We start from the raw sequence: 13,731 nt of genomic DNA, 5'->3' as shown, positions 1-13,731 counted from the left end.
AGACCAGGACCTGAGGAATCCTGAGCACAGGATTATCACAGGATTTTCTACTAGGATATTTATGGTCTGGACTGTCTCTGGATATCCCTGGAATATCCTTGTTCCAATACCGTCCCATGTTTAACCCTATCTCAGGATCAGGATATCTCAAGATTGCCCTGTGATTTTTCTCAAGATTATCCTGAGATATCCTGGGGATATCTTGTGATATCCTGCACCATTTTCGCAAGGGCTTCCTCCTACACTAAGATATATAAATAAACAATTGAACATTCTTGTTAGTATGATGCTAATTAACTAACTGTCAAACTGCTGATCTCCACAGTGAACACATATTATGTAATATGTGTATAATAAGGTATCATTTTTCTTTGAATTATCTTTAATTAATTTGTGATATGGATGGGGGTCTACATATATGATTCATTTAGGTTAATTTTTATCCTATTGTTTTAATTATTTGGGTAAAATTATCTATTTTCGTTATATTTCAGCATCAAAGCATTTTTTCATAATTTTTTGGTCAATTTTTCTATATTTTCATTTCTTATATATTAGAAGATGTGGTATTAGTGCCAATGAGACAATTCTCCATTAGTCATAGTTGTAAATTAAACCATAAAGTCAAAGTTAGCCGGTTTTTGCTCTATTCTCTTAACACCATATGCATCAAAGGGAAAATATCTTGATTGATTCAAATAAAATAGGAACAACATTATTCTGTACCATATGAACTGGCAAACTAGTATAGGAATTCCTTTACCAATTCAAACTACTGTTGAATCATCTATATTAACAGATGTCAATTGTTTTGCTATTATGAGGGATGTCTTATTAAATGGTCTAATCATTTGCTCAAAACCAAGAAAACAAGAATGTGTCCAAAGTACACGGATGCCCCACTTGCACTATCCTTTTCCATGTTCCATGGACCGTGAAATTGGGTAATAATCTCATTTGGCATTAGAATTAGAAAGATTATACTATTGGGAACATGTGTACTAAGTTTCAAGTTGATCGGACTTCACTACCTTGACCAAAAACTTTAACCCAAACGGAGCCACAGACCAGAAAACATAATGCCCCTCTACTATCGTAGGTGGGGCATAAAAATCCTGTTTAAGAGATTTAAATTGATTATGAAAATGGGGAACGTGTCAAAGAGACAACAACCTGTCACCACAGAGCAGACAATAGCTGAAGGACACCAATGGGTCTTCAATGCAGCGAGAAACTCCCTCACCAGGAGGCGTGCTTCAGCTGGTCCCTAAACAAATATGTCAATGTATGTATACTAGTTAAGTGATAATGGACATCATACTAAACTTCAAAATATGATTAAAACCTGCTTTCCAAGTAATCTTCAAAACTAATTTAAATAACAATGAACCTGCGGTATTTCAATTACGTTTATTTCTGATTAACCAAAACTTAGTATATGTATATCAACTTTAAATACTACTTTATCAGCTCAAATAATATCCATAATTCAACATGAAAATGTATCTACATGTAAATTACACTGTAACCAGTCACCAGTACCACGATGAGAAGAGTTGTGACAGGTGTAGTGGTTAGCACATCAGACTTCTAGCACAAAGGTACTTAATTTTCAGCTCTCCCTAGACACATTTGCAAGTATTGTCTTGAGAAATGATAAAAGTCCCTTGGAAAGGGACAATAAATGACTGACCCATGTGAGTGAGCCATATTTCTTGCATGACATATTTAAGACACCCTGGTAGATTTTGAAAAAGAGTATGAAAATACAAGGCAGCACTCGCATCTGCAAAGTGGAAAGGAATTAATAAGTTGCAATTACTTGTTTCCCAATCTACTATGAATAATTAGTTATCAAAATTACCAGGATTATAATTTTAAACGCCAGACGCGCCTTTTGTCTACATAAGACTCAACAGTGACGCTCAGATCAAAATAGTTTAAAAGCCAAACAAATACAAAGTTGAAGAGCATTGAGGACCCAAAATTCCAAAAAGTTGTGCCAAATACGGCTAAGGTAATCTACTCCTGGGGTAAGAAAATCCTTAGTTTTTTCGAAAAATTCAAAGTTTTGTAAACGTAAAATTTATAAAATGACCATATAATTGATATTCATGTCAACACAGAAGTGCTGACTACTGGGCTGGTGATACCCTCTGGCGCAATAAATGTGTTTAAACTAACACAATGAAAGTTATCCAGACTGCACTGTAACCAGTAAAACAAGGAAAGTTATCCAGATTGCACTGTAACCAGCTACATGAGAAAAGTTATGCAGACTACACTGTAACCAGCTTCATGAGAAAAGTTATCCAGATTACACTGTAACCAATTGAACTAGAAGAATTATCTAGATTGCACTGTAACCAATAAATCTAGACTGCACAAAAAGGTATTGGCATCAGCTACACATGTATCAAATATATAGAGAAAGACAGCTAATTAATAACATACCATAAGACTTGATACATGTCTAGAATCCTTCAAGTACTAAGTACTGTGTAAAATATTACAGAAATTCAGCCAAGTACAATACTATTAATAATGTGTAATTGTTTTAGAAAGACTAGTATTTATCAAATTAAGTCTCAAAGTACTTATTTTGCAATTAATCATCCCTTCAATTTCACTAAAACAAAGAAAATAGTCAACACAGTTTAAAATAATAAGGCCATAATAAATAATAGGTTTGTTTGTCCAAAAAAAGCTGCCTACTCAAATTCTTTTATTCTCCTGATTTGAAGAAGTTTTTTTTTAATCAAACAGGCATGAAGACTTATAAACATCTAATACTTAAATTTCTTTTTTTGAAAAAAAAAGAAAGAAAATGTCTACCTACCTACCCAGTGTCTCAACCTTTGGGTAGGGTTTGGGCAAACCAAAATATTTGTAAGTATGGCCTAATCAACCATGTCAGATTTTAAAAGAAATTTAGTGTAACTAGAGGTTTTTTATAAATATATACATGTATGGGCAAGTAATTTCAATTGAAGTCAAATATTTGCCATTTAATTCCAGTATCCTATTGGTGCCCCTTATTTGTGTCAAGACTGTCCTCAATTAGTGCATAATTTTCAAAATATATCATCCGACATCGTCTCATTTTCATTTTTTAACATGCTTTTAAATATGACCTCTCCAGCATATGAAAAATAGTTCAAAGCCTGAAAAAGCTTCTGAAATAAATGTTTTAAATTTCAACCTTTCATTCTTTTTAAAACCTTTATGCATACTTTTTTTTCTCTTTAATTATAAAAATTACTGTTAAACTTTTGATTTCACAACACATATTATACATATAAATATTAATAACTCACCCAAATAGCAACTGAGATGAAATTGTGTGGAAGGAAAATCGAAAAATGGACAGATAAGCAGATTAGACCCCCAAAGTGTCTAACATCTGGTTCCCGTTTACTGGTGAGATAATGGATTAGCATGGGGTAACAGATTGGTAAACAATAGCAAAATCATCACTCCATAATCTGTCTACAGTGTTTGATGAAGATTTTAAGCAATTTATTCATATTTTCTTAATTATTAACAAATTTTTCAAATGCATGTTTGTTCCTAATTAAGTTATTAGAGGGTAAATTAAAAAAAGGTTGGATATTTATGTATCAATGAGACATCTGGTTTTAATCCAATGACAAAAATAATTCAAAGACATCTTGGATCTTTGTACATGCAATGCAGTAAAGTTTTATTTTAAATAAAATATTATGGCAATATTTCTGGGTCAAAAACATATATATCTTGGGCATTTTAAAGCACCATTCTTTTTTTAATTTGGGGTTTCTATAGAATTTTTAGAAACTTGAGGTTACATGGTTTCTAAAGCTTGTACACAGGATAAACAAAAGTGCAAAAGATAAGTTAACTTCCAGTTGTGATAATTATTTGCAATAAAATGTTGTGTGAAATTTTGACTGTTGTACTGAACAGGATAAAACTTAATCATGCCAAATATTTCTTATCAAAATATAAATTTTGCTCAATTTATCCAAGACTGAAATTTAACAAATACTTAAGGGGGAAAACAACCAAAAACTGTTGAGAGTGAACTGAGGTATTGAAATATGCAGGCAACAAGCAATTTCAAAGACGCTATTGTTTTTTGCCGATTTAGAACGACTAATACTAAGTTGCCGACTGAAACAGGAAGATGGCAAAACGTGATCAGAGAAAACCGCTTTTGCAGTCTATGTAACAATCGACAAATAGGTGACCAATATCATTTTATATTTGAATGCAATTTTTTCCATCAAAAACGAAAAGAGTTTTGAACTGCATATTTTACAAAACGGCAAAATACAGTTAAATTCTCTGAACTTATGTCAAGTACAAGAAAACCAGTTCCGAAGAAGCTTTGTTCTTTTATAAAAAATATAAATACTAGTGTTGTACTCCTGGCTTGTAACTTTTGTAACCTCTCTCGCTTGTTTTGTACATATTGTAAATATTTATTGTTGTATTTGTTATCTCTGTACCGATGTAATGCATTGGCTTTATGAGAATAAAGATATATACCTGATTATATTGATTTTAATTACTAACAAATAGGTATTGTATATTTTGATTATGTTAAACATACAATTCCTTGAGGTACATAAATAGCTTTAGGTTAAATTCAAATTAAACCGACCAGTTTAATGAAAATAAAACATTATATATATGTACCATGTTATAAAATGAGGATAATTTTGTTTATACTGTACTCTTTTCATCCCTTAATATGAGTATTCATTTTTTTCGTTGGTAACAATTTCCTTGGATTTAGGAAAGCTTGCATTTTCATGGATATTTGATTTCCAGTGTGCTATTCAACTTGGTAGCCAAGAGAAGTAACACAAGCTGAGTTAACTCATAGTTAAAGGATACAACCTCACCCTGCATTACTAATTTTCTATCAGTACACTACAGTAAGCAAATTCAATTATCTCCCTTTAAAATCTTGAAATGGGACTATATTGTGCAAAGTTGCCTGAATACAGGTCTAGCTTTTGCACAAGTTTACAAGACACATGGACAGACAAACTTGCTCTTTATATTTAATTTTAATTTTTGGAAATAGGTGTACTAAGGATTTTCTACACAAGGAATACGTTGTAATTGACAAAACTTTTTTGAATTTAGGATCCTCATTACTGTTTAAAGTCTCTACTTTATTTGGCCTTTTTAACTTTTGGATTCGGAGGTCATGCACTGAGTCTTTTCCAGACGAAACATGTGTCTGGCGTAAAAAAATTTGAATCCTGGTATCAATGGAAAAAATAGGAACCTACACATGTCTTTATTGGAAGATTCTTGTGATTTTTCTTAAAAAGTTAACCCCTCTGGCTAATCGACAAATATTTGTTATATATCAAGTTTCCGCTAGAAAGTCAAGTAACTAATGTAAGTTTTGGTTTACTTGAAAATCAGAGCATGATATACTACATGTGGGATTTCTTTATAGATTATTGTGTGTATTCTTTTAAGGAGGCTTGCAGGTACAAAAATTTCATCAAAATATTAAGCAATTGTTTTTTCATAACAAGTTTTATTTATTACACTATTAGTTATTACTTTATTATAGGATACAAAAATAAACCAAAAAAATTGTTTCGGTCTGGCCCCAGATAATTTTTAAAATGTTTAATATATTGGAAAAGCTCCAAATTATCTCCCTTTCATGCTTTGGTGCAAATGATCGTTGAACCCTTCTTTCTTATTTCATTTTTAAACTAGTACAAGATAAAGTTTATTTATAGAAAAAATTTGCGAAATATTATATTAAATTAAAAAAAATTATCTAGACCTGCAAGCCCCTTAAATATAACTTGTGTGATTTATTTTTTTTAGAAAATATGATGTTAAATTGCAAATTTTAAAACTTGTTTTCTTGTTCATATTTCAAATGTGTCAAGACTAATAATTACTATTTATAATCTTGTTTTAAATTATTTCATATCTTGGTTTGTGAACTTAAATTAAGCTGCCACCCAACTTCAAGTGACCCAAGTCTGGTGAAAGCCTGAAGTGATGTATAAGGTTTATATGTAATGTAGGATTTCAAGGGTCTGGTCAGCACCGCTCATAGCAGAAATCTTATTGATCCCCCAATTAATTAAGATGTTTGACCAGTCTGTGCCAAGAAGTGATATGTAAATTAATTGATAACAGACACATGTTTTTCATGTGCGATTCACTGTTATGCAAAATAAATTGATTTTTTAAGACTTGGCCATAATAAATAATAGGTTTGTTTGCCCAAAGAAGAAGTTTTTTTTTTAATCAAATAGGCACGAAGACTAATAAACATCTGATACTTCAATTTCTTTTTTTTGAAAAAAAAAAGAAAATGCCTTCCTACCCTACCCACTGTCTCAACCTTTGGGTATGGTTTGGGCAAACCAAAATATTTTTAAGTTTGACCCTATCCATGCATATAGGCTGACCGTGCAAGGGCTGTATAGCCAGTCAAGGTCACAAAAACTTCTATTAATTGTCCATTCATAATGTCATGACAGACAGGTCCAACACCACTGAACAGGAACATTTATCTCTGTATGACCTTGCTCTGATGTCTAACAACTTTATTTTAGGACCTGCATGGGTCGGACCATTAGATATCGTCAAAAAGATGCCATCTATAGCATGTATAGAAAACACAGAAATTGTGCCATAGTTCGATTCAGTGCCCAAAATAGTAGTCAAAATTCAGAAAATTTTTGCATGTTGTCTTTGAGTTCTGTATAAAAACTGTAACCAATGCTATAACTCTGTATTGTATTTGACTTTCTAAATATCATGTAATGCTATGAGTTCAGATGCAAATCATCAAAGATTTTAAAACAGGGAGAGACCCCTGGGAAGCCATTGACTTTTACAGTGATACCGGTCTGTTCAACTTATAAACATTATCATATATGAAGCATCATCAAAAGGGGGGGGGGGGAGATCTGAAACCCTATATCTGTTTCTGGCGTTTAAGAATAGACCCTATTTGAACTCAAGTGGACAGGTTTTTACTCTTAAATGTAATGGAGACATATTTTAAGATAGTGATTTATTTACACAAATTATGTCTTTTCACTTTTATAGGCTACTCAGATTTGTATGTTAAGCGGTTAAAGATAAAAGACAGACATTTTGAGGGAAAAGCATAAAATGATCATGATAATGACCATATCTTTCAGGATGATGTCTCCTAATCATCCAGTAGAAGTGATATAAAGGGGAGGATAGTAATTTGTTTCATAGTATAATGTTACACTCCCCCTCCCCCTTCTAAGACATCAATGTTTTACAGAAACTCATGGCAAAACCAGGAAAATCACACAGGAAATGGTATTAGTATACATATGTGGGCACAAGAATGGGATAGGATAAAAACTGTCACAAAACTTTGGAAATTTTTGAAGTTTCCATCATGTAAAATGTAAACAAAGTTTTAGCCTACCTACTAGTCTCGAAAACAAAATGGCTGCCAGGAAAATCACTTCTGTGAAAAGCTGGAATGTTCAAGAAGAGGAGTTGCCTTGTAAACACAGAACAGCAGAAGATTTGATACATCACAGAAGTGTCTATTTATACTTTCACCAATTTAAGGGGGTTTCAGATTTCCATAGAAACAAACATATTAAAAATCAATTTATAAAACTGTACAAAAATTAATAACTTAATCTTTTTCTTCAAACAAAATTATACAATAATTTTCAAAAACTTAAGAAGTATATTAAAGAAACTACAGAATAAGTTATAAATTTGATAAGTTTACCTTGCACGTATATCCACCACCCTGCAACTGAAATGGAATGTTCCAACACATGCATAGGTATCTTCTGATGGGGCATTCCATATAAAGATCTGGATGAAACATGAGAGGGGTTATCACAGCTGGTCTTACTACAAACAGATAGAGATCAAGCTAATCATCTGCATAATCTAATAATCATACATTATTCAGGAATTAATTATTGTCTAATCATTTATATAAATATTACTTTATGAACATCTTAATTCATTTTTTAAATTAAAGATTTACAAGTAATAAATATTGGTGAACATTGTTTAAGTAGAAAATAGTAATTTAAAAAATTAAAAATGATATTCCAATTTTAACAAATTTGTCATATATTGTTTATTTTTTATTGTTTCAATTGTAATGTTATATTATACAAATATAGCCTTTGTGTGAGGTCGATACAAGCATATATTGACCTCATACAAAGGCTATATTTGTTATATTATCAATTTCAGATCATTATCAATATGCATATTTGAATCAAAATCGTCATTTGATTTTGTTTGAAAGATATCATATTGTCTCCTTGACAATAACAACATACATTAGTTGTTATTTATTTTTATTTTTTTGTTTGTTTGACCTCTTATGTATTTGAAGATTGTTTTTGTCAAATAATCGATCACAGATCATTTGTTTCAAAACGTTTAACGATATCCTGAAATTCATTACATGACGTCACAAGATAAATCGGTTTTTAAAATATTTTAAAAATAACGGTGCAATATGCTCTGTGCAATATGCTTTTTGCTATCCGCCGTTTTCTCTCTACCTTCGAAAATATAGTTTAACATGTGACTATCCTTAAACGAATCAAATTTGTTTAAATATAGGAATTAATAATATTATACAAATATAGCCTTTGTATAAGGTCGATACAAGGATAAATTGACCTGAAAGAAGTATATTGACTGAGGACGAAGTCCGAGGTCGATATACTTCTTTGGGTCGATATATCCCGTATTGATCTCATACAAAGGCTATATTTGTTATATTATTAATTTCCGACCATATTTGTATCAAAATCGTCATTTAGGTTTGTTGGAATTTTATAGATATTATATTGTCACCTTGACAATAACAACATATTAGTTGATATTTCATTTTCTTTTTTTTTTGGACATCTTATGTATTTGAAGATTTTTTACGTCAAATAATCGATCACAGCTATCATGTGTTTTAAAACGTTAAACAATATACTGAAATTCATTACATGACGTCACAAAGTATATGGACCATAATTTGGTATTCGGCCTTTGGTTTCTTTTTGTATCCTTTTTTATAAGTTCTAAAATTTTAACTTTTATTTTGTGGGTTGTGTTGGTGTTAGAATAGTATGAATGGAACAATTGAGTTTTTTGAGAAAAAATTAATACATCTTGATTCACCGTTTACGTGACATGAAACCAAACAGGAAACCAATCTTTATTTTCTTTATTTTGCACAATATAATTCAAAAGGCATAAATACACACCATTACTAGTGTTACTTGCTTCATGTTAATATTTATAATCTATTTTCAATGTTATATTAAAGTTTTTTTTAAACCTGACAGGAAACCATAAGAAACCGAAAGCATTTTTTTAGTTTTATTTTATTGCAAAATCTGCTTAAAATAATCTGAACAGTATACTTTTTCTTAAAATCCATCTTAAATGTAACAGAATTATAAAACTCCTAAATATGTGCTTGTTTTGAAAACAATTAGTACAATTTATTCAGAATTTTCCATATTTTCTTCATTGATACAGGCTACCATAATCGTTGTATCTTGATGTTTAAGCCAAAAAAAATGTATTTATATTTGGTTTTGATATTCCAGTTATATACAATTTATTCCAAATCATTGGCAATGTAACATTCTTTAAATCCAGTAAAGAAAAAAACTATTAACTTGGAATTAAAATCTTTAAAATAGGCACAATGTGATACTTGTGACCTGTACACCATCTACATGGTTTCCACATTTTAACCTCCTTTAGTGGGCTAAAATCAATAAAGTACTTCCTTTCAAGTCATGCATGGTAAAAGTTTACTTCTCCTTTGACAAGTTTATTGCGTTTCTGATAAGTGTTTGCAGAACATGAATAAAAAATATTAATTTAAAACTGTGACAAAGATTCCAACTTTGTACATTCTAAGTGTAACATGTATTTGTTATTAAATTATATTTATTCACCTAAAATATCCAGTAATATTTACTGCTGAAGTTAAATCAATCCAACGAGCATTGGTACAATGATAAGAGACGTAAATTTCGATTGATTTTTCCAAGGACTCTTCACGTCATTATCGGGAAACGAAGTGTGTTCTAACGTCTGTCAAATATGAAATCGATTTTGTCAAGTCATCAATTGGGCATTTATTTTCACACAGGATCGTATGTAACATTATGCACATAGGAAAAATAACAGACCACCGGCGCAATCTCTTTGACAATTGTATTTTCCTCTTTTAAACAAGACGAAACAAGTCTACAGATTATGTTTGCTAACATCCCGTTGGAAACAAAAACAATGTTTAGACCTAGTGTTTCGTACATCCGGCCGTAATGGCCTTATCACATGTTAGTCACATGTTTCACGTATGAAAGGAAATGGTTAGAACTTAAGGACAAAAACAATTTTAATAAATAACTGGACTTCTGTTTCGTGTGAAATGTAATGCATAACGACAACGTAATTTTCTTACTTAATTATAACGAAGATCAAAACAAAAATGTAAATCATCTCGGATTTACCTGTTTAAACATCTCGCGAGAGTTCATATTTGCATATTGTTTTTAAGAATTCTATTACAACAAAGCAGATTACATCATCTAAAAATTGCGTTACGAAATCGGACACAAAAATCACGCCACTGTTCTTACATCTGCTACATAAATACTTATAGTTCTCGGCATTTTCTTCTCACTATTCTTATTGGTCGATGTTCTTTGTTATTTGAAAGCAAAAGTTACGAATTGGCCGGTGACGATTATCTATAAATCAGTCAGAGTTATGCTCTTTGGAAGCAAAAAGTAACGCGAGAAACGACACAAAAATACGGTTGTAGAATCTTTGAAATTCGTATATTTTTTTTTTTTTCTAGGGAAGAGTAGCATACACTTGTTTGATAAAAATAATGGCATCTTTAGATGTAGTTGCAACTTTTCTTACAGTAATTCACATTTTATCACTTTTCTATAGTTATAGGAAACGGAGCCCAATAGCAAATTATGGTCCATATCGGTTTTTAGATATTCTAAAAATAACCATGCGATATGCTTTTTGCTATCCGCCGTTTTCTCTCTACCTTCAAAAATATAGTTTAACATGTGACTATCCCTAAACGAATCAAATGTGTTAAAATATATGAATTAATAATATATAAGTGCCTATAAATAGCAGCACATGACATACAAATCTATGGGAGTATATATATATCTATATCAGACATGGATCAAGGATTTTGACCATACAACTTTAGGAGTGTGAGGTGTTAAAAGTCTATGGAAATACCATTTTATTATGTAACCATTATAAATTGTAGCTTCTTACAGGGTATTTTTTCTCTTAAATTGGTCCAAATTGTAACATTCTTAAAAATTCTATATATATCAATGACTTATGTCAATCATTTATATTTTCTAAAGTACCAATTTTCATGGATTTAGAAAAACTTAAATCATCATGGATATTCCATTTCATGGTTTTGTAAGATGTCTGAATATATATTCCATACAGAACATTTCTAATTTGATGAACTGTACCAAATAAGTCCATGATAATTGTTATTTAACTACTATTTATGAATATACATATGTTTTTTAGCCTCTGTATTATTAAAACCCTTAAAATTAAAGAAATGTTAATGGATTTATAGAATTTCATACCATTATGACATAACTTTATTTACATTGGACATATATATTAAATTACAGAATAAGCATGAAAAGTTATAAAAAACCTAACAAGAACAGGATTTTATTTACCCAGAGGTACAAGTGAAAATGAGACTTTACAGCAAGCATATGTACTTTAATAAATTTGTTCTGATAAAAAAAATAACTGCTAATGGGAGATAACTCAAATATTTAATTCCATATATCATAGAGTAAAATCTAAGATTGTCATTAAATTTACTTTTTGGTCTGTTATGTAGCAGCAAAACTTTGTTTTGTTTTTCTCCTAATTAATCTAATATTTTAGTCCACCATTTAACATTCTCTGGAAGTTTTTAATGACCTTGACTGGCTATACAGCCCTAAACTGGTCCGCCGTTCTATCTATAGCTTCGCACCGAAGGAACAGGTTGGCATTAATTGGAAGAATCTTACAAATTCAACGATTTGCTTATAAAATTGGCCAATTTTAGATGTGATAGGAAATTGACCTCAAATGTTAATACTACGATGCCGCAAAATGAACAAGTATATGTTAATTAACCCCACGGTAGTAGCAAAGATAAATGACCAACGAGCGTGTTAACATGTTCTTGACAAACTGAGCCGGTATCTTTTATTCCCTTAAGAACTCAGTTGGGTAATAAATGTGCTAATTTTTCTTTGTTTTGCTATCATACATAATTAAATACAGTCCATGATTTACTAGTCTCGTCGAATTATTAAATCCTGTGGTCAGAATTCTGACCACGGGATTTAGGCCATACCTGTTGTCAGTGTAGCGATAAGTGAACTCAACAGGGGTCCAGTTTAATACAGCCCTTGCATGGACGTTTTTTTAACCTTCTTATAAATAATAACATGTAATGTATACAAAAAACTTCCAATTCACAGTAGGTGACAGATTGGAAGGGGTTTATAAAATAAAGAAGAATGGACACTAAATATACAGAAACGAAGGATCCGCTACCCAAATCCTCATAGGTACTTTCTTGGGTAAACGGAAAGAAAGTGGATTTAGTCACAAATTTAATAGGACAAAAAGTCACAAATAATTTTTTGACAATTGTTTAAATATATTTTGAAATATTTTCTTTTTACAACATATTCATTTTTAAGTTAAGGAAATTGCTCAGAAACCTTGATAAATTATAGAATGTTTTTTTATTTTAATCATATAGTAGTTGGCAAAATGAAGCCTTTTAAGTACCAAGCCACTTTGACATTTTGTGTTCATAGCAATTATTAGATTATTATTGATATTTAGGGCAGAATGAATTTGCGCCAATTGCAGTTTTGAAAAGGTATTAAATGCGCCACTATCTTTTATTTGGTTGGTATTAATTGCGCCAATAAATGAAATGAAATTGCGCCACATTTACCTGTAAATATTTTTACCTATAACATACCTGAACATGTTTTACCTATATCATACATGTACTGTAGTTAACCTTTTCACTTAAGATTTAACCGAAATTTAAGAAAACTCACCAAAAAATAAATTGTTTAGTTAAATAATATTTTTTCACAAGTCAAAATGTCTGGGAAAAAAACGAATGTTGCCAGAGCGACCTTCAAAAATGATAAATTCAGAGCTCTTCAAAATTGAAGAAGAAAATTGAGAAAAGAAAGATTTAAAATGTGAGCGTCAGTCAAAGTATAGAGAGAGCGAAGAAACTGTATCCGGCTCAGCTTAAAAATCAAGCAGAATTTCACAGAATATTGGATAAGAAAGCGAGATAATTTTATTAGGATGCGAGGTTGATTTACAATTGTATAATTAATATCAGATGATTTTTTTTGCTGATGGAACCTATAAATGTTGTCCAAAATACTTCAAACAACTTTATACAAGACATTGCTTTAAGAATGGACATTATATTCCCTTAGTATTTTGTCTGTTGCCGTCAAAATCAGAAGCTTGTTACAAGAAAATGTTTTCAGACATTTGTGTCATTTTCAGCTTTTGTGGATAGTTGTCTCATTGGCAATCATACCACATCTTCTCTTTTATATTTGGTGAAAGTTGCAAGAACTGCAAGTCCCATGCCTGTATAAA

The 13,731-nt window shown here is 30.9% G+C and overlaps 1 protein-coding gene across 16 annotated transcripts in view; it reads right to left on the bottom strand.

Annotated features, from left to right (window-relative positions):
- Positions 1–7,815, bottom strand: part of LOC134699486 (troponin T, skeletal muscle-like) — a 39,220-nt gene extending 31,405 nt beyond the window's left edge. The window contains exons 1-2 of one of the 16 annotated variants that reach the window (XM_063561082.1): positions 7,763–7,777; positions 7,445–7,496 (exon numbers count right to left, since the gene is read on the bottom strand). The gene's annotated coding sequence lies outside the window, so the exon portion shown is untranslated. Of the gene's footprint in view, positions 1–3,317; positions 3,431–7,444; positions 7,542–7,762 lie in introns of those variants that run through there. The other 15 variants (XM_063561085.1, XM_063561079.1, XM_063561090.1 and 12 more) reach the window with 15 other exon arrangements.
- Positions 7,816–13,731: the final 5,916 nt, after the last annotated feature.

The sequence above is a fragment of the Mytilus trossulus genome, unplaced genomic scaffold, assembly GCF_036588685.1.
Source record: "Mytilus trossulus isolate FHL-02 unplaced genomic scaffold, PNRI_Mtr1.1.1.hap1 h1tg000070l__unscaffolded, whole genome shotgun sequence".
In the NCBI taxonomy this organism is placed as follows: Eukaryota; Metazoa; Mollusca; class Bivalvia; order Mytilida; family Mytilidae; genus Mytilus; species Mytilus trossulus.
The sequence above is the reverse complement of the archived record's forward strand: the minus strand, read 5'-3'. Positions and strand labels throughout refer to the sequence as shown.